We start from the raw sequence: 25837 nt of genomic DNA, 5'->3' as shown, positions 1-25837 counted from the left end.
CGATTATATGAGCTACTTGAGTTCACTGACTTGAAAAGTTAACTGCATTTCAAGTGTACAACTTATATGTATGCGTATACGTATATACATGTTCGCCTTTATATTTGTATCTGTATGCATAGGGCACTGCGATAGCTCTATTGGTAGAGTGCAAGCTTATGCGTGTTGTGGTACTCGGGGTACTCGGGTTCGAGCCCGCTCAGGGTACAAAAATTTTTTTTTTGTTAATCGTATTTACAATAATTTTAAATTAGCATTGTGGATGTTATTAAAGAAATACTTTTGTATGGGCAAAACGTCTGCTATGCTTTCGTTTGTATGTACATATGTATGCGTCTATATATCTACATACATGCTCGCCTATATTGTGTGTGCTGGTAGTGTACAAGCCCAACATTTGGTAGGGCGCCGGGTCGAGTCCCGGTCGGGACTCATACATTTTTTTTCAATGTTATATACAATAATTCAGATCAAATTGGTTTCAAATTTTTGCCACGCCCACTTCCGCCCTTGTCAAAGTTATCATTTGTTTGACCAACTAGATCAACTAAATATTCTTAACAGTTGTTGATTGTGGTCGAAAAGAATCTTATAAGATATTCGAGAAGCAATTTTAATAAATGGTAATAATTATTAGCCGCTTTAATGCAACAATAATGCGTTTTTACACACATAGATACATGTGTGTGTATTTATGCATGCATGTGAATGCACGTGTACGTATACATGTACATATGTACATATTTTCAATTGTCCGTTATGTTCAAAAATGTATTAACTAATGGCGTTCTGAGCCTTTTCTGGTTTACTTGGACTTGATGTACAAATTATTACATTGTTGTTTATTGCTGCTAGTAACAGTTTTTGCGGTAAAAGTAAAACGAAAAGAACGCAATTTTCAGGGCTAATGTTTGATTTGAAAGATATTTCGATTTTGGGCATTGCAATGGGATGTTTACGTTTTGGATATCGTTTGTGCCAGCAATGTTTGGGGGTTATCGATATATCGCGAAGCGATATATCAGAGATAGGAATGGCAACTCAGGAGGGAAAAATTTGAAAAATGGCTCCAGCTGTAAAATAGGAGATGAAAGAGGAACGTCAAATTTTTCACGGATGAGCATGTGGATTTTGCTGGCTGGGGAGTTGAGTTTTGATCGAGGTTGGAGACGGTCGGCCGGAAGATCGTGGTGACGATCTCGACTGTATTTTTTTTCGTCTGAGTGGTGACACGAGGTTGATTCTTAATCGAGGTTGGAGTCGGTCCACCAAAGAAATAGAAAAACGGCTGTTCCACGAGATTGTGTCTGTGTGTCGGCTTTACATACGTTCGTTTGATGGCTGAAGCAGTAAAGCAACTATACAAGTTGCAAGAAAGAACTCGAGTGTGTGTAAAAAAACCACGAAAGTAACATTCACTGCAACAACAAAAAGCAACAGCAACTGCAACAACCAAAAGCGGCAGCAACAACAACAACATCAACTGCAACAACAAAAGCAGCAGCAACAACAACTGCAACAACAAAAGCAGTTGCAACATCGACTGCAACAGGCGGCGGCAACAACAACAACGTCAACTCCAGCAGAGAGCGACGGCAGCTACATCCAAGCAATTGCAACAAGCTACGGCAACAACAACAACCACGACTGCAACAACAACGACAACGACAGCCACGACCAGAACATCACCGCTGGACAAGCGCGGGCGACCGTCGCCGCGAGAAGGCACACGGCTCTTCAACGACGTGGAGAAGCATCCACGACGTGGGATAGTGGGCGAGACAACGCCGCCAACGCTGAGGCAGGAGGAGGAATTCGACTGGTGAGTCCGTTCCAAGCCCGCCCTATTTCCGACCGCCAGTGCGCTACGTTAAAACATTTGCAACTGTCGTCACGTTGCGTAAACATCAACAGCAAATAATTCTTTGGTTTCGAGTCCTCGATATATATTTTATTTTCCGCCGACTTTTTTTGTTGATCAGCGAATTATAAATGTTGCGAAGTAAATTAAAATTATATTAAAGTAAAATAAATTAAAGCTAATTAAAGTAGAGTACAAATTAAAGTAAAATAAATCAATGTTTTGTTGTGAAATGACAGAGGTGTTGGACAAGAATTTATCCAGATAAACATTTGCCTCTACGGAAATACAAATGTTTGGTTATATTTATAAAAAAAAAGTATATACATATATCGACTATATCATCACCTATCGCCCCTTCACCAAACCTCAAGAGCTCTTAGGCAGGTCAAGGTAGACATTTAAGCGAATCAAGCATACATACATACACCCAAATATGCGTATACATACATACATAAATATACCTATCTGTGATCTCTTTACATACCATATATAATTGTCCCTACTCCGTTATTATTTCTTTGTTGTTCCGCCTTGTTTGTTTTGTTATTTGCTTTTGCTTCGAATCCTGTTCCGTGTAGCTGTAATGAAATTCGAATATCTATTAATATTATACCTGTAAATAAATTAAATGTTAGTAAATAAGAAAAATTCATGAATTATATATTAGTACTTACGATGAACATGGTTGTGTAAGTTTCTCAGCATGGAAGGGAGGGGAATTCCACAGCACTACGCCGGATGAGGAGCAGCCACTGATATAGTGGCCAACGCTAAGGAGATGTCGCCGATGTAGCCATCTCAGGCAGGGTGGGTACGCCGGGGTCCAAGCGTGGCCCTATTCAAATACAATTGATCAGTGAGTCATATATTATTGTAGTTTTCTTTACTTACCGTCGTCAATAGTTTGTTTTGATTTCCTTTTGTTTTGCGCAATTTTCAATTGCGCGGCATTTTAGTGATGCGTTTCTTCTCTTATAAACAGCTGTTAATATCGGTGAAATTATCGATTGTGCGGACTGCGGGCCAGGGATGGAACTCCACCTGAGTACCGATGAGCCAGCCGGCGCGGCCCCATCCGTAACAGGGATCTTAAGATAAGTGCGTGTCTACGTGTGAACATAATGACATTTTAACTTTGTGCTGGGGCAGAGTATTAGCTTTTTTTTACGCGATATATCGATGCTTGATAATAAATCGGTCGCATAATTTTACAATATTGCAATATTGTATGTGTATTTAGTATTAGATTGGTGTTAAATTACACAGATTGAATTGGAATGTCAAACCAAGAATATATATCGGATATGCAAATAAATAATTATCTTTTTGTTTGAAAACATAGTAATTAGAAACGTTTTATTCAATTTTTTAAATTTATTACAATTTATTGCATAATTCAGTGATACACCCAGCACTGATTTTTTAGGCGACATTTTCTGATAATCTTATTGACACCGATGCTAAGGAATTCATCGATGTCTTATTTTGCAAATACCGATATATATAAAAATCAATATTTTTAGGGAAATAATCGTTCATTGTGAATCGTGTATCGGTGCTATCTCTTTTGCATCGTGTCCTCCCTAGAAGAAACACCGTATGTAAAAATTCATAATTAATATGTAAAATTTTTCAATTGTTATCTAATTTCATTTAAATAATATATATAATTAACATATAATAATTACTAATAGTTATTAATTATATTATTTAAGTGCAGATTTTTGTAGAAATGCCGCGAGTTAGTAGACAGTCTACATCACAAAGAGCACGTTCTAGGCAGTTAAGAAATAGAAGGAATAGGGAAAATAACGATTATGTTGTAAAAGAGAGGGAAACTAATGCAAGTTCGCAGAGGAATCGTAGAGCTGATCAGGATCAGGAGTATATTAGAAATAGTCAGCGACGTTTAGTAAGGAGACGATCAGCGCGAATTCGGCAGCATGAGCAAACGACAGATACAGACCATAGAAGCTCAGAGAAGCTGGGTCCAGTGATTTGAGATATTCAAAAAATTGGTGCCCATTGCTTTAAATCGTTTGCCCATGTTAACCCAGGAAAAATTTTTTTGCCCACCCTTAGTTTCGAAATTATGAAAAATTTTTTTTCGAAAATTCAAAATTTTTTTCAAAATTTTTTTGCGGAAATCGCTTTAAAATCGTTTGCCCATGTTTGCCCATCTTTTAGTTTTTCGAAAAAATTTTTCGTTTTCGAAATTTTGAATTTTGAAAAATTTTGACATTTTTCGGCATGAATGACTCAAACTCGATCGCCCACACCTCGAAATTATGAAAACTAAAGCTCTACAACGGTAGCCTTAAGTGTTTTCAAGTCTGCCCATATCTCAGAATTTCAAAATTTTGAAAAATTTGAAGGTTTTCAACTTTTTTGATTGCTCATACAAATTCATCGTTTGCCCAACTTTCAAAGTCTCAAATTTTTGCCAAATTTCAAAATTTATCAAATTTTTTTGACTTTTTCAGACTGCCCATTCGCTATTTTCGTTTGCCCACCCTTTAGAATTTCAAAATTTTGCTTAATTTAAAAAATTTTCATACTTTTTTGATTTCAGCCTATGGCGCATACAAATTCATCGTTTGCCCAACTTTCAAAGTCTCAAATTATTGCCAAATTTCAAAACTTTTCAAATTTTTTTGACTTTTTCAGACTGCCCATTCGCTATTTTCGTTTGCCCACCCTTTAGAATTTCAAAATTTTGCTTAATTTAAAAATTTTCATACTTTTTGATTTCAGCCTATGGCCCATACAAATTCATCGTTTGCCCAACTTTCAAAGTCTCAAATTTTTGCCAAATTTCAAAATTTTTTTAAATTTTTTTGACTTTTTCAGACTGCCCATTCGCTATTTTCGTTTGCCCACCCTTTAGAATTTCAAAATTTTGCTTAATTTAAAAAATTTTCATACTTTTTGATTTCAGCCTATGGCCCATACAAATTCATCGTTTGCCCAACTTTCAAAGTCTCAAATTTTTGCCAAATTTCAAAATTTTTCAAATTTTTTTTACTTTTTCAGACTGCCCATTCGCTATTTTCGTTTGCCCACCCTTTAGAATTTCAAAATTTTGCTTAATTTAAAAATTTTCATACTTTTTTGATTTCAGCCTATGGCCCATACAAATTCATCGTTTTCCCAACTTTCAAAGTCTCAAATTTTTGCCAAATTTCAAAATTTTTCAAATTTTTTTGACTTTCAGACTGCCCATTCGCTATTTTCGTTGCCCACCCTTTAGAATTTCAAAATTTTGCTTAATTTAAAAAATTTTCATACTTTTTTGATTTGAGCCTATGGCCCATACAAATTCATCGTTTGCCCAACTTTCAAAGTCTCAAATTTTTGCCAAATTTCAAAATTTTTAAAATTTTTTTAACTTTTTCAGACTGCCCATTCGCTATTTTCGTTTGCCCACCTTTTAGAATTTCCAAATTTTGCTTAATTTAAAAAATTTTCATACTTTTTTGATTTCAGCCTATGGCCCATACAAATTCATCGTTTGCCCAACTTTCAAAGTCTCAAATTTTTGCCAAATTTCAAAATTTTTCAAAATTTTTTGACTTTTTCAGACTGCCCAATCACTATATTCGATTGCCCACCCTTTAGTTTTTAAAATTTATGCATAATGTTCATACTTTTTCCGTTTGCCCATTTTGTATGTCATTTATTTTATGACTATTAGTATAATTTTTCTTGAAATTCCACTACTAAAGCCTTCAAGCCCATAACAGGTTATATAAATATTTTCTGTCATTATATGGTCATAAAACAGGTGTGTCCTTTTTTATTCTTTTCTCATTCACTACCTTTTGGTGGAATTCATTCAAAAGGGTGTTTCAAAAATGTGTGCCTTAATATCAAGATACAGGTAAAAGGTATTTCTAATTTTCTTAAAAATTTTGGATTTACCCTTAAATTATGTTAAAATGCTTAACGAGGCCATAAAATCATAAAACAGGTAGATTAAAAATATTTAAAAATTTATTCATAAGATAGAGTACAGAATTACGAATTATATCTATGCAGTCCGTGAATATATCACAATATGGATTTTCATTTTTGTATGCAAAGCCGAAAATTTGTGCCATTGCTTATATAAATCGTTGTGAATTTCCCAGCAGCCTGTAATCATAAGGCAGTAGCCAATATAATGACCGATTCCAGTTGAAGACACCGATGCCACGTATTCTATTGCGCCGCTCAAAATGTATTTTGTGTCCCCAATCATAATATCGGTCGGCAACTGTTGCAATGTTGCCGTCCCCAACAGGTCTGAAGGGAATTTTTTATGGAACTGGGTATCCAACACAAATTCCGTATCGATAATGATATGGGGCCCTGGAGACGTTGCCATTTGTCCTTGTGTATTGCAATGCCTACAAAGAAAATTTTTGATTTCAAAAAAATCATTTATAGAACTTACCAATGCGTCGTAAACTCCGAGATTGATGACTTTTGTTCCATCTAGAAGTTCTATCCGTTCCCGCGAAGATATTCTTTGTGCGCAATGGTTGTGGTTCCCTCGTCTGTCATAGCTCGGAATTCCGCTCATTATTTGTCCAATAAACGTTCCAATATTGGCATGGCAACGAACAATGCAGTCTTCCTCTTCAAACAAACTGATTAATATGAGTCCTCTTTCATTGTAAAGATTCTTAGAAATTCCTTCGACTGCATATTTTTTATAAGCGACACTGTTAAGTTGTCTGAGTAGTAATGGTCCAAATGTTCCTTGTAATACATGTTGTCGATGTATGCCGTGCTTAAAATTTCTGCAAATGAATCAAAAGGACACGTGTTCTTAAATTGGATTAATTGCTTACCAATCAACAATGGTCCCACAACGCCGCCATTTTGCAATATTTCATCCTTTTTCCTTCTGTGGGGTCGATTGTGAATCATCTGAATGTTCGGACATTTTTTTAAATATTTGCCTCTAGCCTTTTTCTTTAAACGTGAGACGTCTACATCCTTTGTGGTAAGTTTTTCATCATCCGGCACTTCTATGCAAGCGGTCTTGTGGTCCTGATATGTCAGTGGTGGATCAGCCAGGTGGATTTTCTCATTATCATCATAATTATCATCGAAATCAATTGATAATTTTGAACGATTTTGTTTTTACTTTCCAGTTTTCTTCTTCCATAAGATGTTCCACTCTATTTTCTGATTGCTGTTCCACAATTGTTTTTTCTCCTCGCTTGAGATTTCCGTCTTAGAGAAAACCAGGAACTTTATTGGTTTTTCGTTTAATCGCTGCATGCTCCAGCTTGCAGACCGCTTCGATGCATCAAATATGCTGCACCACAAATTTATCCGCTCGTACTGGTCGATTAAACTTACTCATGTCCGAGTTTTTAAGGTCTTTGAAATAGGCTTCCACTAATGCCGAAGATCCAACATCGAAAGCCGAGCCGAATGGTTTTTTTAGTACATTTGTCCACAAAATGAAATATCGCGCCAACTTCAAAACTGGATCTATAAATTCTGGAAGAAAATAAGGGTTTGGTCTATAGTTCGTTGATTTGCATAGTTCAGCTTCGTTTTCTGCAGATCTTCTAATTCCGTTTATGAAATCCTGTATGTCCTCCTCGATTTCGTCCGATTCTTTTTCCTGGCATTCAGGACTTTCAACAGGATCCTCACAATCTGGGGCAGTAAACGTTGCAATTTTTTCAGCAAATAATTCTCCTCTTTCTGACTTATCAAATATTCTCCAGTTTCCATTTGTCCCGACGATTCGCTCATTGCGACAATCATCATAGATTTAAGCATCTGTGCGAAACTTTCCTTAGTTTCGCATGTCGTAGCAACTCCAATGCATCCAATATAAAAATCCTTCACGCTGGCTAGTTTCCCTTTAAAAACATTTTTCCGACACATCATTTTTATAAGGTGAGCGATGTCAAGACGAATGAAGCATCGTGGCAGTACAGAATCCTTCGTCGTTATGGATTTAAAGCACATCGAAAGGTATGTGGTGAGGCGGCACTCATTAAAGCTCAAGCTTATGGCATTTAGCAGCGCTAGCGAAAAATCACAAGCAATCTCCAGGGGAAAATATCCAGATTTTGTTATAAATCGGCTGAGCCAGAACTGAATGCTGGCCGTATCATGTTTCGCCGAAATCATCTGAAATATAGGAAGAATGCCATCATCACCTTTCATCACAATCTGGTATAAAAATACGTAGCTTGTTTCTCCTTTCGGTTTCACGATTGGCAAGACAACAGATCCAGTTGGGTCCACTGAAATTTTCCTGATCTTCTTAACTTGGGAAAGATAGATCTTCATTTGAGCGCCCGTACAGTAAATGCAGTAAAATTTATGCAATCCAATATCCAAAATATTTCCCGCCAATTCACCATCATACTTTTTAAGGTACAAGGATGAAATTGGGTCATGGTCAGTACTTCTTCCAAGATCTGTGTTCATTGCTTCTTCACGTAGCTTTCTCAAGGTCGGCAACTTTGGAATGTAACTAGGCTCCGAGTCGTTTTCCTTCATATCCTTTGTGGCTTCCTTTCTCCATAATGCAGCTTTTTTGTACATCAACTCGTTGCCAATTTCGATTCGTCTAGATCCCGTGCATCGCCGTTTTTGGTGATGTGGTATGCCACGTGTATCTGGAACGGTAACAGATATTCCAATGCCACAATGGGGCTCAGGTTCCACGAGACAATGTCCTTTTAAAATCGAATGGCACTCATTGCAGTATCCCTCAATGCGCAGCCAGATACTTTCTTCCTTGCTTGATATTTTTGCCTTTTTGAAATTAAAGGCACACGGAAGGGGAACCTTTTGGTATAACGATCTTGCTATGACATCAGTCCAGTTTTCTTGTAAATAATTTGCAGATCGCAAGCCTTTTTTCGATTCACTCTTCTCTTTACTGGGAGCAATCGACCCCCACACGTCATCGTCCAATTCCAAGGAAAAATACAAAATTGGCAAAGGTCCATTTTTCTTAGATTCCACAATATTGTACTCCGAATCCTCTTCGAGAATCGTAGTATTCATTGTAAAATTGGCCGGGATATCCACAATACCACATCGTTCCTTTACGGCAGTCAAAATGTTGTTTCGATTTACCCTGACGTTGAAATTTAAAGTGGCTGGACTTATCATGCCGCCCAAACGTTGACTAACTTCTTTCCACACTTGGTCGCTCCTAGGCTTGAGACTACCGGCCTCATTAACAAAAATATTGAAGAAGCAGAGGGCATCCACCACTTCTGAGGTATTAAGTTGAGGAATAGTTGGCATCTTTTCAGTATTTTTCTATGACACGTGAAAAATCATAAGAGTTTTTGCAATTATTAATATTCCGCTTTATTCGCGAACAAAGACTGGACCTAATTGTTGTTGTGACAATACGAAAAGCAACGAAAACGGACTAAATGACGCGCTGATAAATGTTAGATTTCAACTGTCTTTATAATTCTATGCTAACTTAACTTAACTAGAGCGGCGAAGCGAGGCGAATTCGCTCAGAGAGCAACAAACGAAAGCTTTATTGCGCTCTCGCTTCGCCCTAATTCTAACAACTTCATGATACTTCATTTACTACTTCTTGCTCTTAATTATTATTACTCAAATGCGCCAACACCGGCCCCGATGAACGGCTGTGCCTTCATACGATTGGCAGACGCGCCAATTTGTGTACTGGCCGTTTGTATAGCCCTCCTGCGCTAGTTCGCACGTCTGCGACGCGCACCGCCCCGTCCGCTCCTGGGTACACCGCCTCGACTCGACCCACTATCCACTGCATCGGCGGCTGGTTGTCCTCTGCGACGACGACGAGCTCTCCGATTCGCAGATTTGGCTGCAACCGGTCCCACTTGACCCGTGCCTGCAGGCCCAGCACATACTCCCGGGACCATCGCTGCCAGAACGCTCGCTTGAGCGACGAGACAGCTCGCCATCGCCTTAAGCAATTCAGACCCTCCTGGTCCGGGGTCCGCGATGCTGCCGGTGCCACCAGTGGACCGCCCACCAGTAGATGCCCTGGGGTTAGTGCCTCGCCGTCGTTGGGGTCATTGCTTACGGCTCCTAGCGGGCGGGAGTTGAGCACCGCCTCGACCGCCTCGACCGCCACGACCACTGTCTGCAGCTCCTCGGCCGTGAGCAGGGCGTTGCCCACCGTCCGTAGGAGTAGGTGCTTTGCAGACTTCACACCTGCCTCCCATAGTCCTCCGAAGTGAGGAGCCCTCGGCGGTATGAACGCAAATTCGCATCCGCTTCTTGATGCGAAGTCGCGAACTGCGTTCTCCTCGGCCTCGACTCGCCTCCTCAGCTCCTCCAGATGGCGACTTGCTCCGACGAAGTTCGTCGCGTTGTCGCAATGGACTCGGCTCGGGCATCCTCTTCGACCAACAAACCATTGGAAAGCCATTAGAAATGCGTTAGTTGACAGATCGGATACAATTTCTAAGTGAACCGCTTTTGACGCAAAACAGACGAACAAAGCTATGTACGACTTGTACGGCGGCTTTCCGCGAATCCTATAGGTTGTCTCAACCGGGCCACAAAAATCTACGCCACAAATTGAAAATGGGCGGAGCGCTCGGAGTCGATTTCCCATTATTTGCGTAAGCAACCGAGGTTTGCATTTAAAGCAACGGATGCATGATCGTACTGTCTGACGACAAAGCTCTTGAGCATTGACTAACCAAAGTCGTTCTCTGAGAATGCTCACGAGCGCTCTTGGGCCAGCGTGACAGTTGGTCAAGTGAAGGTACCTCACATAGCTGAGAGCAAATTGTGAGCGCTTCGACAAGAGGAGTGGAAACTTGGTATCATATGAAATAGGAGCATTTACCAGTCGCCCCCGACTCGCAACAACGAAAACGAACACCAAGATCCTTCATACTCATGTATGAAAGGATTGAGTCGTTGTAGACTCGAGCTCACACGTGTACTGAATTCGAAATCCTGCATTACTTCTATTATTTTGCTGAATGCTTCTTTTAGTTCTGATGCCGTTGGAACCAGTTCAAATTGAACTGTTTTGTCTTTGCATCTTCGAATGAAGCGGAACACATAAGCGAACACTCTTGTGTGCGACGAAAAACTTTCGATCGAGTCCACTAGATCTGACTTTACCACTATAGCTGTCAGTCCAACAGCTGTTTTGCGCACTTGCAAATTGCGCGTCTCTTCAGAGACGAAATGGTGGTTAACTGGCCATGCGTCGTGTGGTTCCATCAAGAATGACGGACCACTAAACCACATTGACGCGCACAGTTCAGTCACATCGCAACCTCTCGATACAATGTCTGCGGGGTTCTGCTTAGTTGGAACATGACGCCATTCCACGCTCTCTGACCACTCTTGAATCTCGGCCACTCGATTCGACACGAATGTCGCGAGAGTGGAAGGATGTGACCGGATCCAATGAAGAGTGACTTCCGAATCTGAACAAAGAACCGCCCGTTCAATTGGTGATCGGATCAGTCTTCGTATGCGGTGGCAGAGTTCTGCAAGAAGGTGAGCTGCACACAACTCAAGTCTAGGAAGAGTCTTAGTCTTGAGGGGAGCTACTTTTGATTTTGAGGTTAGTAATGATACTTTACAACCTTCTGCAGTTTGCGTACGAACGTAAATACACGCCCCATACGCTCTTATTGAGGCGTCGGCGAAGCCATGTATCTCTATCGGTGACGTAGGCTCTGTGAACAAATATCGTGGCACTTTTATATTTTGCAATTGTGTCAAATTTGACTTCAATTGCTGCCACGATGTATCCAAACTCAATGGTATCGATTCGTCCCACTCCAACTTTTGAAGCCAGAGCTCTTGAAGCAGTATTTTTGCTTTTATAATTAAGGGACTCAATAGGCCAAACGGATCGAATAACCGCGATGTCACCGAGAGAATGTTCCGTTTTGTCGCTTTAAGACCCATGAATGAATCGTCGAACCGGAATTGGAACACGTCTTCATTTGGCAACCAAATCACACATAGAGTCTTGGTTGCGTCAGTCTCGGAGATCGTTATCGGCTTTGGTGTACTGTCTGATGCGGAGAACCCAGGAGCATTCGAGAACCACTTCGCAAGTTCAAAACCTGCTCCTAGCAGTATCTGCGACACTTCAGACTTAATTGTCTTCAGGTCCTCGACGCATGCGGCACCAGTCAACATATCGTCAACGTAGAAGTCTTGCCTGATAACTTCAGCTGCCATGGTGTGCGAGGATTTCGCAATCTCGCTCAGCTGGATCAAACACCGTATGGCCAAGAATGGCGCTGGCGCAGTGCCATATGTTACAGTATTTAATCTGAATAATCTCAACGAGTCTGATGGATCTTTTCTCCACACTATGAGCTGATAGTTTCGATCTGCCTCGTGCACCATAACTTGGCCGTACATCTTTTTGATGTCGGCCGTTAATGCGTATTTATGCAATCGAAAACGAAGCAGAGTCGAAAACAGCTCTTCTTGAATGGTCGGCCCGACCATAAGAATGTCATTCAACGCCTTATGTGTCGAAGTGCGACACGAAGCATCAAATACGACCCTCAGCTTTGTCGAAGTGCTTTGGGGCCGTAATACACATTGGTGCGGAATAACATAGTGTGGTGTACTTAGAAGGATGTGACTCACTTCGGACATGTGGCCCATCTCTACATATTCTTCCATAAATTCCAAGTACATTCGTTTTAACTCGGGATCTCGAGTTAAGCGTTTTTCAAGCGACAAAAACTGCCGTTTAGCAACTTCAAATGAGCACCCAAGCTGGTGCGAATCTGATTTGAACGGCAGTCTTACTTCGAAACGACCAGACGGCAATCTTCTCACATTATTTGTGAAATGATCTTCACAACTTTGTTGTTCAGCGGAAAGGACTTTGGAGGGAGAGCGCACATCTTCGACAGTCCAAAACTTCAGCAAGGTCTTGTCAATCGAGCTCAAACTTTCTTCCTGATAGCTCAGATTGACAGTCATCTTCTGGTGAGATTTTTCACCAGGAGTGTACCGCCCCGAGACAATCCACCCAAGGCTTGTCTTTTGGAGGATTGGACACTCTGGACCTTGCTTGATTTGGCCAACGGACAATAGGTCAAAGAATGTTTCAGCGCCGATAAGAAGATCAATTTTCTGCGGTTTGAAGAAATAGGGATCCGCTAGCTGAATATTGTCAGGTATCTTCCAGCCACTGACATTTACAGTGTGATCTGGCTGATAACCTGAGATCGATTTGAGGATCCATAAATCGATCGCGTATTCATTGCAGCCAACTCGCGACTTCACCACAGTGTGTATCTTTTCTTAATTTGAGAATTGGATTCACCAATGCCAAGCAAGCTGATGCACGAGTCTTCTCTACGCAAATGCAGCCGCTGAGCTAGTTCCTCAGTCACAAAATTAATTTGTGACCCAGAGTCCAGCAAAGCTCGGGCTAAGACGAAATCGCATGAATTCGCCTTTATTTTGATGACTGCTGTGGCCAGGATCACTTTATCCGACACGGTCGCATGCATCGCATGTGAAGTGGATGGACGATCAGGCTCCACAGCGGAGAGACTCGGGGGTGGTAACGCTCTACTATTTGTAGTCGCAGAATATATGTGCAGCAACGTATGATGTGAACGGCTGCACACACGACACTTTTTTGCCTTACATTTGGCGACAGTGTGACCCTTCCGAAGACAATTTATGCATAATGCAGTTGTTTTCGCGTAGTCGAATCTCTGTTTAACTGCCAAGGCAGCAAACATCGAGCAACTCACGATGGAATGATCTTCGGAATTGCAATATTCGCATATTTGGGTCTTTTGATCAATCTTATCTTTGAGCGTCGTACACGAAAACGAGCTTTTATTAAGCTGTTTAGTGGAAACGGCTTGACTATCGGACTTTCTCGAATTCTCAGCTGACAAGTGCTGATATCGACGATTAAGCACAGTTTCACACTCACTCCATAATGGAATTTTCGTGTAATCTAGCTGCTCATCCCACTTCTTCTTTGTCATTGCATCAACTTTGTGCATGGCCAGGTGAATAAGGATTGCATTTGCAATCTTCTTATCATCACCTATCGACAACAAAGATCCGTATATCGCAGAGACAGTGTCAATCAAGTTTCGCAACGCTGAAGCGGAGGGCTGCGAAATCTTTGGCAAATTGAAAAGAGCAGTGATATTTTCATTAAATATCAGACAATCATTGTCATATACTCTTTTCAAACTCGCCATTGCTTTCTCATAGTTGTCCTCGGTGACTTGAAACGCTCTCACCGTTCCAAGAGCCTCACCAGAGAGACAAGAAATGAGATGATTGAATTTCTCAATGCGCGGAATTGAATGGTCATTGTCAACAAGAGTCTCAAACAAGCTTATGAAATTTTTAAATTCGGAATACTTTCCGCTGAACTTTGGCAATGAGTGTTTAGGCAGACGGGTACGAGGAGCGGCAATCGGCTGAATCGATATATTGGCGGATGAAGTATCGGTCAACGATTTCACCATCGCCTTCAGCCTTGCCTTTGCAGTAATGCAAATCTCTTCTAACTCGCACCGGTAATCGTCATATTCGTCAAATGTCTCAATTCTGCTTTGATATTTGAGAGCATTTACAATACGCGACGACAACATCTCAAGCCTGCACTCTAGCTCTGTCAAATCTCGACCGATCGTGTCATCGAGAATTTGATTATTAACTCTGCAAATGCTCTTCACGCAAATAGCAAGTTTCTTTTTAGAGCCTTCAAGAGTTTCTTTCGAATTCATTTTTTATTTAGGTTATTAGAGGAGACGACAAAAAAATATAAAAATAAAATACAAAATAAATCTTGTTGCTTCCAACAACAACAACGAAAAAGAAAATTAAAAATAATAATTTTTTTTTTTTTTTTTTTTAATTATTATTTTGAACTATTTTTTTTTTTTATTTTTACTTAATTTTAAATTGTCCTAAGCTAACCACTAAGCTTTCTCGGACAATAATAGGGGAGTACACAATTCGAGGGAGCAAACGAGATATCGCACTGATATGCTCAACCAACGAATGTAGGGGAGCGAGTTCTAAGCGCTGCAAAGCGCGCGACAACGAAAAGTGCAAGCAACAACACAGACTACAGAGCGCAATGCACTGTGCAGATGCTGGCTTGCTAACGTATGTATGTGTGTATGTGCGCTGTTTCTAAGCGCGCGAAGCGAAAACGAACTTGCAAGCAACAACAACACGGAGCCGAAATGCACCGGTGTAGTGTTGGCTTGCGGGTATATATGTATGTATATACGTATGTGCGCTTAGCAACAGCACACAACTTACAGCGGATACGAATCTAGTGACAAAGGGGGCGACGAAAGCGAAAATTGCAACGAACTAAGAGAAGAAGTTCGATGCAATGGAAATAAGAATTTCCCCTAGTCACTTTCACTTAGAAAACAAAAACAATATTCTGCCTAAGCGGTTCACTTTTTAAATTAAAATATAAAATTTAAAAAACAAATGCTCTATTATTACGTATGTGCCAAGAATTGAAAGCGTCACTAGAATCTTGCAACTTGGCAACCAATTCAGTTATTTACTTTCAATTTTTCGCACAGTACCTGGAATTGGCGATCTTTAATGATCCCAGCCACTTTCCTCTGTGTGTCTTCTGCAGTTGCAGGGTATCCTCCAGCGATGATGCGAAGAATCCAACGATGATTTGTTTTCTATGTTTAAATCAATCACTCGCGTTTAACAACAATTAGTGTCCACCCGGGGGCGCCATGAAAAATCACAAGAGTTTTTGCAATTATTAATATTCCGCTTTATTCGCGAATAAAGACTGGACCTAATTGTTGTTGTGACAATACGAAAAGCAACGAAAACGGAGTAAATGACGCGCTGATAAGTGTTCTATTTCAACTGTCTTTATAATTCTATTTTAAGTTACATTAAGCCTAACTTAACTAGAGCGGCGAAGCGAGGCGAATTCGCTCAGAGAGCAACAAACGAAAGCTTTATTGCGCTCTCGCTTCGCCCTAATTCTAACAACTTCATGATACTTCATTTACTACTTCTTGCTCTTAATTATTATTACTCAAATGCGCCAACAACACGTATACGTTAAGAACCGCGATTAGCATTGAATTGATAATTAAAATGAATATTTTAAATCTTACCAGCTGGATTAAAAATAACACTTAACACAACACTTTTAACTCAGAGAATTAAGAGATATCTTGAGACACTTTATAAAATTAATTCACAACACTCAAGGATTTTAAATTATATTCGTAATGAAAATTACGGATTAACACTTTTAAAATTATTATTTCTGCTGACGAGACAAACGATCACACGTAACGCACTACACGAATGAATTTTTAGATCCCTCAATAGATACCTCAAGCGATGCCTATTTCTTTTCACAATTAATTAATACATCAGCATTTAAGGCAGAAGAAACACCCACAGAAGAAGTTGATAGATATGCTAGAGAAATTGTCGAAATGAATAACAATTTCAATTTAATTGATTGGTGGATAATTAATAAAAGCAAATTTCCTAAATTATATAAGGTTGCTATTAATTTACACTCTATACCAGCTAGTAGTGCAGCAGCAGAAAGGTCTTTCTCATTAGCTGGTAATGTTATAACAGAAAAGCGTAGTAGACTTGCACCTGGCTCTGTTGACAGTATAATATTTTTAAATTCAATTTTTAAAAATGCAAATAAATTAGATGAATATTAATCAAAATTTAAAAATGGAAATAAATTTTAAAATGTATTAAATATAATATAAAATGACAATTGTAATTATAATAAATACTGCTTTTCCTTTGTTTTATTCAACAGGAAGACAAAGCACACACTTGTGATGTGCATTTCATCAAACATTTCTATCACACGCATCATAACCTAATCACTCGAGTAAACGACAGATGAATAAAATCAACACAATTATACTCGAGTAAAAATGACTTGAATTCTGACTTAGCAACAGTTCAACCCAATGAATCGTTAGCAACAATCGCATCAAAGGGTTTGATGCAAGCCGAAGCAGGCCATACTTGTACTTGATTGTGATTGCCGAGCGAAAATCGGTTCGAGTAAAATCAAATCAGCTGACGCTGGAAGTACTTGAGTTGAATCGAACTCGTTGCGACTAATTGTTTGATTTGATTGCAATTTGGGTATGAGTATTCGCTCATACTTAACCATACTCGTTGCAGTTCTCTGTTGTTTACTATAAGAGTAAGAAACAATAAAAATTTCCTTTAGCTCTCTGCCGGCTGACGGAACAGTTTCTTATCAAAAAATTCTAGAACCACTTGAGAATTGCAACAGACAAATAAGTATAATTTACTGTTTATTGTGAAACCCTTTTATTTGTACCTTTTTTGTGTGTCTTAAATGTGTTTACCTAAAGTTTTAGTTGTGTTCCCACAGGATTCCACGTTACAATTATTATTTTATACCCGCTACCCATAGGGTAGAAGGGTAACTTTGTGCCGACAGGAAATGTATGTAACAGGTAGAAGGAGGCATCTCCGACCCTATAAAATATATATATTCTTGATCAACGTCAACAGCCGAGACGATCTAGCCATGTCCGTCTGTCCGTCTGTGTGTCTGTCCGTCTGTCCGTATGAACACCTAGATCTCAGAGACTATAAGAGATAGAGCTGTAATTTTGAAGCTAGAGTTTGCGAATTTTGGTATATACTATAATTACTATAGTAGTTATGATTCCTGAAAATTTATTGCGATCAGATAAAAATTGTGGAAGTTATTAAAGAAATACTTTTGTATGGGCAAAAACGCCTACTTACTAGGGGTCTGAGTTGCTTTGGCCGACAATCTAGCACATTGTGCCGTCTATGGTATATTTTGAATGGTGTACTATATTGATATACCAAACATACCATTTGGTATATTCTTAGTATTTTTTAGTATATTTGCAGTATATTCGATATATTTTGAGAATAATACCGCAAAATATATTGCTTTTAATCAAATTGGGTAGCGGGTATCTCACAGTCGATTACACTCGACTGTAGCTTTCTTACTTGTTTGATATGATAATATTTTAGTAGGTGTATAGCTTGGGGATTTGATAAGATTTAACTGAAGTATAATAAAACACAAAATAGTAAATCTTTCCTATGACAGCCATATGATTTAGTTATCCGATTTAAATAAAATTTGCTAAGCATATGTAAAACTACACCAAACTTATAGTCTGGGAGTTAAGATAACATATCTTCAAAAATAAAAAATTTTTCATACTAAATTTGTATTTTTAACCGATCATTCCTATAGAAGCTATATCATACAGATGCAAGATATGGCCAATTTTTATAAAATATATTTGTAATATTTTTATATAATTTTGGGGAAAATTTTGTAACAATACAACAACTAGAAGTATTTATGGCCGCGGCTCCATATAAGCCGAACCACTGTGCATTGTCAGTAACGAACACAGCTGGATCCATAGTTTCGAGTATGTTGAAATCCTGCAAAATGTCCTGAACATTTTTGAGAATATTTTCTCCAGTTTTCTTCTCGTCCAAGAAGTCCATGATGCCTGTAGAAGATTCACAAGTAACTTAAATGCTTCATAAACATTAATAAATAAATATGTAAATATGTAAGTATGAACATGTACATTATATGTAATCGTACACACAAATATATTATAAAAATTTATTTATATTAATAGTTAAAAGAGCGATGTTCAGTCGGAAGCTATCATCCACATAGTGAGCCGTAAGCGATATAAAATTTTGCTTCTCTACAGAAGACGAACACTTTTATTAGCTTTTTTTTTTCTTTGGACAACACATAACAGTACATATATATAACATTTAGCAAATTATCACACAAACTCTGTTTATTATTCATAAATTACACACCTCCAACATCTATATCCATTTTACAAAATGTAAAATTTTTCTTTCGTTTGGATTTGCCAAGCGCATAAAGTCACCAAAAGTTTCCCACCAATTTTGTCACAAAAATCAGCTGTTCAATCACATGACTTTAAAAATCTATAAAATTTGCAAGGTTGCATTTTTAACAAAAATATTTATTGATACTTTCTATCTAGGGTATCTAGCTTAAATATATAAAATAAAAATTAAGATTTTCTTACATAAAATTTTGGACTTTATGCCACTAAATCGGCCATCCGGCCCAATGGGCAGCGTCCTGAATGGTTTGTTTTATTTTTCACAAATTTGTTAATTTCACAATAGGCCGCCAATTTTGAATTAGTGGTGTGCAAATAATAAAATATTGTATAGGCAAATCGATAGTAGCATCAATAAGCAATTAAAATGCGATAAATGGCGGTTCTAGTTCGATCAAAGCAAAATTGTTTTCAGGCCTATTTCGAGCTTTTACGGGCCTATTTCGGATTTTTACGGGCCGGGCCTTTTCCTAAGCTCCGGGCCAGCACGAATCTTAATTTTAAGGCCTGTGTAAGTCCGTGGGCCACGAAAAAAAGCCCGGTCCGTTCCCACCTCTAATGACAACTACTATAGTTTACGTTTTTTGTGTATTGGCGGGGACGGAACATTTTAAACAAACTTGATCTGCGTGCAAACAAAATTATAGCACTATCTCTTATAGTCTCTGAGATCTACATAGGTGTTCATACGGACAGACGGACATGGGTAGATCGTCTCGGCAATTGATGCTGATCAAGAATCACAAATTTATAATACTATTCTACCCTATGGGTAGCGGGTATAAAAAATATTACCGCTATATTTTGCCTTTATTCAAAATGGGTAGCAGGGGGTCTCAGAGTCGAGCACACTTGAAGCACTAACCATACAATACATAGATGCGTCAAGTCATACAACCAAAACGTATCATTAAAAACAGTATTATTGCGACCCCAGTCGGGCCGAGCGCTGCGATTCGAACACCAGATCCTCTTCGGCTCAATCGAAAATTCGAAGTTCTAACGCAGCGCGCAGTTCAGTTCAGTCGCAAATCAAATGCGGAGCGATGAGCGTGGGTGTATTTCGTTGCGCTCTGCTTTCGTTTCTACGTATGCGTGTATGTATCTACATGCTCGCCTATATTAGTATGAGTATGCATATGAAGTTTTGCAACGTGCAGTTGGCTCGCAGACGAGCAGCTAGCGCACATCAATTTTGTTTTGCCACGACGAAAGTCTCGAAGAAGAGGACAACAACAATTGCTCGCGTTCTATAGATTTATAGTTAATTGGCGCCTGAGGAAGGGACGTGTTGGCTCTGCTGGTGGTTTGCAAGCCCAACATATTGTGGGTCCGGGTTCAACTTCCAATCGAGAATATATGCATATTTTGTTTTTTTTCTTAATGCGACTTAAATTTTTTATGCCCTTTCAAGTTTACTGACAGAAGTAAAATCTAATCGCGCATTGATTTTTGATGACTTACAATCGCAGCGCTCGACCCGACTGGGGTCGCCATAATTCAGTTTTTAATGATACAAAAATTTGTATGGGATGAAGCATCTATGTATTGCATAGTTAGTGCTTGAAGCTTTCTTGATTTTTATATTCTTTGAATGATCAGCTTAAAAGTATACAATATTTCATTCTCCAATTACAAATTTATATGGCATAATTGCAGGTTTGTTTACATAAATAAAAACGTAAGCAGTAAATTTTACAATTCTCAAGTGGTTCTAGTTTCGGTTTGCTTAGAAACTCTCTAGTGGTTGTCCCTAGTGTTGGGTAAATACTGCTCTTTTAGGTGAACATGTTCACTTGTTCTTTTTTTTCAAAAGAGTCAACTCACTCATATTGCTCACTTGCTCACTGTTCATTGCTCAGTTGCTCATTGCTCAGTTGCTCACTGGTTGTTCAGTGCGTTACCAAGCCAATGAGCACTGCATCTTAACGACTTTTCAAAAATAGTTTATGTTTCATATTTAATTTTCAAACTTACCGATATTTTTACATTTTAATTTGTGGCAAAATTTTTGCCCCCTTCACTGGGCATTTAAAAATAGTTAAATAAGTTCCTTTATGGATGAATGAGTTGGCGCTATAATGAGAAGAACGTTTATCAATATGCACTTTTCGGAAATTTAATTATACATACCTTATTGCTTACAAATTGGTATGCAAAAACATAAGATTTTCCACAATAGATGATTTAAGCAGTGAACGTCTATTTCGAACTGTTTCGCCTGCACCTGAAAATATGCGCTCACATGGCACAGATGTGGCCATTATACAAAGCCGCTTCAGCATATATGTGTATAACAGCGAATATTGAGATTTCCGCTGATACCACCAGACCAATGGATCATCTGTTCTCAGGATGTACTCCTCGGCTAGATATTCATCTAGTTCCCTTATAGCTCCGGGCGTACTATTGGTGGGCTTACTGACTTTTGGAAAGCGTTATCATAATCTTTCCAGATGTCGTTGTCGTTTTCATTAGCCTTTACTTGGCAGGCATTATCCATCCAAACAGATTCAGTATGAGGAGTGGCCAAATGAAATTATATCAGTTTTGTTTTTAAATCATGAACTGCTTTTTTGTGTGCTTCTTCAGATTTAAAAACTCTTCCTTTGAATCTGGGATCTAAAATGGTACTTTCAGCATACAAAACATTGGATTCATAATCATGAAATCGTGTATGCATATCAGTTTGTATGCATTTTACGAATTCGACAATAGATGTATTTGTATCAAATTTCAAGTTATCCAATATGCTTGTAATTTTTTTTGCAAAATTCCAGATAGCACAATTATCTTTGACAGTGTCACGTTCTTCTCTGCTGAGATTTCCGTAGTTATTTGGCTAAATGGCTGCAGTACTGGAATCACTCCTTCAATTACCTCCCAATCCTCCGCTGATAACATTAAGTCGATCCGCAGGTTCGATAACGTGGCCATAACTGCCTCTTTTAAAAGTAAGAGACGCTCGAACATTTTGAGAGTTGAATTCCATCGTGTTGGAACGTCTTGCTTAATTTTAAGCTCCAATTTCTTCAATCCAGTTGAGCTACTGTTAAAATATTGAGCTATTGATTTTGCTTTTGCCCTCACATTGCCAATTCCGTCTAGAGCCTTCTGGACAATTAGATTTAATTGCATTGTCTGAAGCTATTGCCGCCACTTTGTTTTTTATATTCCATTCTGAAATGATGGTCTGCAAAAATTGGCCAAGATTTTCAGATGTGTGCCTGATTGGAAATGATCGGCAAGCTAACATATAAGAATTGAGGCTTGTTGACTCCTTGTCAATAAAGTGAACGGTGACGGCCATATAGCTCTCATTTGTTAAAGATGTCCATCCATCTGTGGTCAAACAAACCGCTTGTGCTTCTCGAAGCTTCTCAGTTATTGTTCCTGTGAGTTCATCTCGAAGTTTTGGAATTAAAGCATTGGTTAAAGTTTTTCTTGTGGGCAGCTTGTAACCAGGGCAGTTCGACACGTCAGAAATCAGCTTTTTAAACTCCGGCTCATCTACCAATCGCAAAGCGTGTTGACCTTTGGCAATCATTCGAATCACTTGCTTGTCGAGGCATTGCAATTTATTTTGCGAAACAGGCCTGTGCACAAAAGATGAGATCTTTGGCTGGGCATTTTGCACAGCAACCACACTGTCGTCATCGATTTGGCGTGCAACGGGCTCAAGTGCTGCTGGATGCTTGCTCTTCAGATGTCTGGACAAATTTCTTTGAGATTTGGAGCTTAAATGGACTTGCAAAATTTGCACTTGGCCTGCTGGTTTCCCAAATCATTGAAATGATTCCAAATGTCACTAAACTTTCTTATGCACGACATATTATTATTTTTTAAATTAGAAACAGTTTTCGCGGTAATAGAAATGTTGAAATAAAGAAAACGCAATAAAAGTACAAAGCAGAATTCAAAAACGCGCTCATTGCTCATTTTTGCGCAACGTCTTGCTCATTTTTGCGCAACGTCTTGCTCATTTTTGCACATTTTCGGTTTAAATTCTGTACTTATTGAATGGGAACAAAATGCGCAAAAAAGAGTAACTAAGCACAAATGAACAAGGGAGCGAGTGAACAAAAATGATCAAGCGAACAAAAATGAGCAAGTGAGCAAAATGAGCAAGTGAACAAAAAGAACAAAAAGGAAGGAACATATTCGCTCGCTAAGTTGAGTGAACAACTTTTTTGTTCACTCACTCATGACCAACCCAACACTAGTATAGCCTATTTCCACTGCCACTCAGTTCTTTTACTTTCGAACCGACTTTTTTCTTATGGGTTTTTACATTGGGCGAACGTAACATTCGACCTGAACGGAAAACAACAGAGGTGTTTTTGGTGTAGTGGAAATAGGCTATACTATTATTGCTTAATCTGTTCAGCACTGATGAATACATATGAGTGGGAACGCGCCAGAATTGCAAAGTTCTTGGTATCCCATTATTTGCTAGTATGTTAAGTACACTTTTAGAAAATTTAGGGAATTATATATATATATTTATGTATACATATATATATACCTCAGTAAAATTGATATTTCTGCATCATATTTTGTTGGTATTGAAATTTGATTGATGATTTTTATTAAATTATAAAATGTTTAATACATACAAAATTTAATTGAAAAAATTGTTCAGCGAAAGTTGATATTTGTGCAAAATTGAAAAACGCAAATTATTTAGGAACTAAGTAACAAAATGACTTAACATTATTATTTTAGTATGGTATTGAATCTCCGTTTTCTTGTACGACCAATTCTAAACGTTGGGGCATTGAGTTCACCAAGATTTGGAGCGTGTTTGTGTCGATGGCATCCCATTCTTTAACTATGGCTTCCTTCAAGGCCTTCAATGACTCAAACTGTCTTCCACCCTTGTAAACTTTTGCTGACAGGATGCCCCAAAGGTTCTCAATTGGGTTTAAGTCCGGGCTTATTGCTGGCCACTGCAATAGGGGTACATTTCTCGATTCTAGGAACGACATCGTATACCTCGTAACGTGTATAGGAGCGTTATCCTGTTGAAATATCCAGTCGTCGCCATGCAACTCTTCTGCAAATGACATTTTTTAGTGTTATAGAAATTTTTTTCAATGTATAATACTATAATAGAAATAACGGAATTAGCGTGTGCGAAAAATTTTCGTTGATCTTCGCTTTGCAAATGCAATCAATCGATTCCGGATTCCGGAAATGGATTTGGACAATATCAAATTGGAGTTTAAGGAAGGTTGCTCTCAATTGTTATTTACTTCAAGTGACCTACAAATTTACATAAAAAATAAACAATTAAAATCGAATGATATTGCATATGTGTGTCGTTCCACGGATTGCAGAGCACGGGTTTATTTAAGTGCAGATAGGGCTCGCGTGTTTTACCGGAATGCAAGATTGTTGAAGCATTTAGTCTTCTTGAAGCTCAAGCCACAGCATTAGATAAGAAGATGTTTTCGCCCTTTTTAAAATATTTTAGGAAGCAGTGGCTTAAGAAGGTAATTATTTCATCATTTTAAATGTATGCTCTCATTTATTCATCTTTTAATTTTAATAGGAAGGACCTAAAAATATATCGGTATACAAACGATCCACAAGAACCACGGGCTCAGTTGAAGCATACAATTTAAATCTGGACAATAAAATTCGAGCAAAGGGACACTTTTTCAAATTTGTGGAATGTATCATTGATGCGGAGTATGGAAAATGTCGAGAATTCGCTCTTCTCTTTCAAAATGGTGGGATAGGTAATTCAACACAACCAAAACCTATACGTGTAAGTACATATATACGAAATTAAATTAAAGCCATTAAAATATAATAAAAGTTTAATTTCAGGATCGCGGTCAAAAAAAGGGAGACAAAGGACAAGGGAGAAATTGACATACAGGGTTTTTGCACGTACTGTTTCGGTAAATGACCGTTTTTGAAAACAGGACCTGTTCGACAGTGTGCATATGGATTCTAATTTGTCGGGAATGTCATCTGAAATAAAGGCATCAACATCATCGCTTTCGTCGAGTGACTCAAACACTAGTCAAATATCCGATTCATCTATACTTCAAATGAATCCCTTGTTATATCAGGTCACTGATATCCAATCGTGGTATCTTGTAGTTGGTGTATTTCACTTGTTATTAAAAACGCATGCACGTCAGTGCAATCTTGAATCAGTTTTATCAATGTTCTTTATTTGTAAGTAAAATGCTCTCTTACCCTAAGTACATAAGTTCAGCGCGCACTGCGCTGCCGGATCAGCCGGCAGCGGCGCGGCTGCATTATATATTACTTATATGTATATACTTATACGTCAATGGACAAGCATGCTTTGTCTTACATAAATTCTTTAGAGTGAGAGAGTGTATTATGCACTTATGCATAGGGCACTGGCGGTCAGCGTGCATATGCTGACTTAGCCGAATTCGCACAAGCGGCGGATCATGTTACGCGCTCACTTGATTTTGTTATTGTTTATTATGATTTGTATGTGGCTGCACAAAGTGTTGCCGCCACATAAGTGCCAAACACAGTGTACACTCGATACAAATGGTACTCACAGTGTACACCCGATATGTATGACATATGTGCATATTACATCTCCCTCCTTTTGAAAATAACGTAATATAATGAAGTTATTTTGATTTATTGTTTTAAAATGTTTACAAATTTAAAATTGAAATTTTGAAAAGGATTTTACTTTATCGTTTTTTTTAATTGAAATTGAAATATAAAATTTGATTTTTTAGTTTAAAACGCGATTATATATATTTTTAATGTAAATAATAAAGTAATTATATATATATATTTTTTTTGTGTTTTGTGTTGATCAGGCCAAGTTCTTTTTTTTTAAATTTTTTTTTAATTGCAAATTTTTAACCTATCCTTATGCACCTTTTGGGTTTTATTTTTCTCGCCTTTAATTACTACGTTATCTCTGTCTTCTTTTTAACTACTGTATAGGGTCCTAAATATACTGGGTCCAATTTATGGCCAGTTTCGTTTTTAATATAACTTTATCTCCTATTTGTAGTTCGAAATCTACAGCCTTTTTGTC

At 38.4% G+C, this 25837-nt stretch overlaps 1 long non-coding RNA gene across 1 annotated transcript; it reads right to left on the bottom strand.

Moving 5' to 3' along the window:
- Positions 1 to 1581: 1581 nt before the first annotated feature.
- Positions 1582 to 2806, bottom strand: LOC133837399 (uncharacterized). The gene is made up of 3 exons (XR_009893805.1): positions 2756 to 2806; positions 2539 to 2699; positions 1582 to 2462 (listed from the first exon to the last, which is right to left on the bottom strand). It is a non-coding gene; the product is annotated as an uncharacterized LOC133837399 (long non-coding RNA).
- Positions 2807 to 25837: the final 23031 nt, after the last annotated feature.

The sequence above is a fragment of the Drosophila sulfurigaster genome, chromosome 2R (assembly GCF_023558435.1).
Source record: "Drosophila sulfurigaster albostrigata strain 15112-1811.04 chromosome 2R, ASM2355843v2, whole genome shotgun sequence".
Classification (NCBI taxonomy): Eukaryota; Metazoa; Arthropoda; class Insecta; order Diptera; family Drosophilidae; genus Drosophila; species Drosophila sulfurigaster.
Note: the sequence above shows the minus strand (reverse complement) of the source record. Positions and strands in the feature narration are given on the sequence as shown.